This window comes from Etheostoma cragini, chromosome 21 (assembly GCF_013103735.1).
Source record: "Etheostoma cragini isolate CJK2018 chromosome 21, CSU_Ecrag_1.0, whole genome shotgun sequence".
Taxonomy (NCBI): Eukaryota; Metazoa; Chordata; class Actinopteri; order Perciformes; family Percidae; genus Etheostoma; species Etheostoma cragini.
In genome coordinates, this window is record NC_048427.1 from 548,101 (window position 1) to 552,873 (window position 4,773).

At 38.2% G+C, this 4,773-nt stretch overlaps 1 protein-coding gene across 5 annotated transcripts in view; it reads left to right on the forward strand.

The window, feature by feature from the left end:
* baiap2b (BAR/IMD domain containing adaptor protein 2b) overlaps positions 1-4,773 on the forward strand; it is a 69,803-nt gene that overhangs the window by 62,335 nt on the left and 2,695 nt on the right. The window lies entirely within an intron of this gene.

Here is a 4,773-nt window from a genome sequence, read left to right on the forward strand (position 1 = left end):
TTTTGACATACTATACTATGACTTTCTCCAACATACAATACTATGACTTTTTTTGACATACTATACTATGACTTTTTTCAACAAACTATACTGTGACATTTTTTCGATACACTGCACTATAACTTTACCATGACTGTTTTTGACATACATAAAGGTTTAAGATGACTAAGCTATAACAATAAAGGCTTTTTGATTTTTTCCTGAGTTTTGCAGTTTGATGATTGTCCCATCCAACGAACACCTCAAACAAACAATTTGAGTCCTGGAAGCGCTCCTTTACAGACATTTTTGTATACTATGACTTTTCTAAAATCTTTCTTCGACATACTATGATTTTTTTGTGACTCTTTTCAACACTCTATTTTATGATTTATTTAGAATTTTTTCATTATTCAATACTATGAATTTTTTGACACACTATATTATGACTTTTTTATGACTTTTTATGAATTTTGTCGACATACTTTGACTTCTTTATGACTTTTTCATGACACATTTTTGTTAGCGCAAAGGTACCGGGTTTGAACCCTGGTTGTCCCAAGTCTTTCATGGGGGGGGTTTCATTAAATGACTCAAACCCAGGCCCCTGCGTTTCCTACTGAACATCAACGGTACACACGCTACCAATTGAGCTACTCTTTTACCTTTTAATAAATAAATAATCTTTTTTCAACATACAATACTATGACGAATACTATGACCAATATGCAAAATTTAAATTTACTGCAGATGATTAGAGTATAATGCATGCTTGTCATGTCATCTCTGCACACAATGTTTTGGAGGGCCGCCATTTGCCCACAAGCCGCACTTTGAGAAACTGTGCTTAGAAGGCTGCCAGTCCAACTCACTCATGATCTTACTTGTTCATAGTAATCCTACGGTTGTATGTATCTAAAATGTATATTATATACAGACAAAAGTATCTACACAAAACAAAATAGAAACCACAACACACCTACACAGACTTGCTGTGTGTTAACATGTAAAACTAAAACAGATGTACACACAGACAGGCATATAAAAACACATAACATAACAACTGACAGACACTGGCACAATAAAATGAACACACACACACACACACACACACACACACACACACACACACACACACACACACACACACACACACGAGTTGAATAAGGTACCTTTGCTAGCAGCAGGAGGAGCAGGCCATGGGTGTATGGCATTGGCAGGTCAGGGAAGTTAGAATGTAGCGTAGCTACTACTCTGGACTAAACACACACTCTCCATGCAACATGGCCGTTGGACGGCTATGACGGGAACTGACTCAGATCCAGAAATATCAGAATGAGAAGTGACACCAAATGTGCAAGAAGAGCCTCTGGTTAATGCATTAAAAGCAGGAGGATGATCACCAGCTAACGAGGATCCGGAACGATCATTCTTCTGTTAGGACAGGGTGCAAACTAAATCTTTTTGTAGCAAAAGTCAGAATTGAAAGCTGGTTAAGTGTCTTTTATTAATGCACTACTGTAGATTAGTTAAGATTTGTTTTATTTTGAAAACCCAGAAGAAAGAAAAACAAAATGAACAGAAACAACCAAAAATATTCGGCTGAATTAATTTATTTCATATTTTTAGAATAGAAATTCACCACACATTTGAGGTCATCAATGTTAAACCTTTTGGTGCCCCCAAAGCATGCATGAGCATACATCCTATGTACAATATGTAGGTTGTTATATTCTTTTACAACAAATCTCCTCAAAAAATAAATCAGTTGATGTAGGACTTGTTTAGTCCCCGGTGGTTGGTGTGCTATCTCTGCAGCGATGGCAGTCATACCTTGGGCTTATTTTAGTGGAGAAAGAAGAAACACTGGCAGCTTCCAGTCGTTTGCGCTCGACTTTTGTCTTTAAATGCATCAAGACAGAGATGGAAAAAAGGGGGTTGGCAAAGCTGAGGGGGAAGACGAGTGTTAGGTAACAGCCAAACAAACGAGAGGAAAGCATTATGCAGACATACAGTGTGAAGCAAGAGAAACATTTCTACAATGCAAAAAAGTCCATCTTGACTCAGGTCTTAAAGATATTTCTTTGAAGAAGTGAAAACTACAACGGAGCTGATGAGTGAGACTTGGTACAAATAGACTGTTAACCCTCATGTTGTCCTCGGGTCAAATTGACCCATTTTCCTATAACAATGTTCTTTTTAACCCAATTTGGGGTGATTTTGATGGGTCATTTTGGGGCGTCTTATCAATTTTAGAGCATTGTAAAACAAATGGAAGTGTTTTTGAAATAGTATTGAGTAAAAGTTGACACATTCCAGTCTGTGATTATCTATCAACATCCATTCCTTTAATTTTAGTCTGAATAATTCCTAATTTTTGCTTTTCTAACTCAAACATTAGGGATAATTTCCTATAAATGAGGTTTATTGACCATAAATTCCAAAAATAACTGTAAAACAAAAGTTAATAAGTTAGTGTTATAGTGTTGAAAACGTCAAAAAATTGACAAAAATGTAAGAAAAGATAAAAAGTGTCAACTAAATTGTTGATTATCAACTGTGACGTGAAGACAACACAAGGGTTAACAATGGTCGGCAACAAGTGAAAGTTTCTTCCTCCCTTTTTCACTGATTTGGAGGAAAAAAAACTATTTTAAGAGCACATTCAATACTTGGTAAAGACAGACATTTCTGCAGAGTAGGAGGCATAGGAGAGGTGCACAGTCTACATTTCCCCCTTCACTCTTTGGTAAAAACAGTACTTGGATTAGATTATTTTTGTAAATAAAAAAAAAATAAAAAAAAGATTGAGAGGGGAACAATATGAGGAAGATCAATTCCACTCACAGGGGGACAGTGGTTAGTAAAGACAGGCACTAACTGGACCGACATACAGACAAGCAGACCAGCGTCTTTATTTAGCACAGACAGAATCAGAGAAACACTTCTTTAATCTTCAAAACATGGTGTTTTTACTCACTGGGAGTTTTAAAAATCAAGCCTTGGAAGTATCGGAAAGGCAACAGTACAAGAAGGCTGAATGAGGATTCAACATCAACTCCTCTCCCCATCAAGGCTGCAGAGAGGCAGAGCCATGAATGTGGGCCCTTCATGGAGACCCTGTTTCAGCAGCTGCTGCCTCGTTTCAATCTCTGGATCCAGAAGTTCATCAGCATATTTGTTATTGCCAATTTAAAAGCTTTAGTGCCTAACTTTGTGATATTCATGAATGTCCGTTACATTGCCAAATGAGTCGCTGCAACGCTAATAAAGACAGTTCCACACATCTCTCTCTGGATTTCTCAGTATGGCTATGGTCAGAAGATTGTGCAATTTTTAATCCTCCGTGTCCACCTTGGCTACTAGCAACTATGTGACGGAGGGGTGGGGTCAGTGCGTGGTCACGGAAGGCTTGTATCATGTGGATGCGCCGACAGTGTTGTTGTCCTTAGTTGGAATTCCTTGCGGGGGCGACAGAAACTACACGATATAGCCATAAAATCATTTTATTCACATTAGTAATTTAATCCACAGTAAGAGGCACTAGAATATGTCCAAACATACGTTCACGTTTCTTTAAAAAGGGTTTGGTCTTTAAGCCAAACAACAGTTCCAGTTGTCTTTTCTTTCATGCATGAACGATGGGTAACCTAGCTAAGGCAGACACTATTCACAGTGTAATGAATTTATCAGCCTGTTATTTTTTGGTTTTCTGGCAAATGTAAAAACATGTCAAAATGCCAAAGTCTTCTAAACTGCTTTTTCATTGCTTATTGTTTTGTGGAACCAACAGTCCAAATCCCAAAGATAATCAAATTCACAACAATATGAAACATGATAAGCAGTACAATTTCAAATCTGAGCAGCTTGCAGATGTTCAGTATTTTTGTTTAACAAAGAAAACGTGACAATTTTCTGCCGATGGACTAATCGACTGATGGTTTCCGAACCAAGCTCAGAGACTCGCGTGTCATTCAGGGACGAGGGAGTGTTGACCCCCCCATTCAGCCTTGGCATGGTATTCACACCGCACAATAAATAGTCAAAGGACCCCGAGCACCTGGGTTAGTGAGTCAGGGCACAGTGTCCCTCCGTGAGACGTTGGAGATCCCGTCCAAAGGCTGATACTGGAAACCATTACAGTAGGTTTGTTTACAGAAAGTCAGAAATATAGACGATTATTTTCATAAGGTGCGTTCTTTTGTTGTTGAATGAACTGATTCTATATCTGTTATGACAAGCACTTCTGTATGGCACATTTATGTATGTACAGTCAACATTCCCGTCACATTGTCTCCACTCCGGAAGTTAAAACATTTATATTAGCTCTTCACTATTAATGATACATGGCCTCTTATCTCAGAGGAATACAAAACCTCACAGCATGAAAAGGTATTATTGAATACTGAAAGACCCAGTAAAATATTGATTGTAATGCCGTTTTTTTCTTTTTTCACATGGAAATCCTCTTTGAGATCAACATCATTAATTTCACAAACCCTGATTTACAAATCCTTTACATCGTCCTTCTAATGGAGGGAACTGACATTTGTGAGTCTCAGGATCCATTGGTGGAGAAATTGAATCCCCAGCAATATGTAAGAGACATGTACATGCATGAAAGACAAGCAAAAGATACATTTTCCTCAGAGGAAAATGTCCATCACATTGATTTTCAATACTCGGATTGGCAAAGAGTCTGTTTTGTTGTGGTTTTGCTCGGCGTGGCACCGAGGCATCGCAAGTAGTCAGTGGTCGGTGTGGCGACCGAATAGTTAGACAGCACGAGGAGGG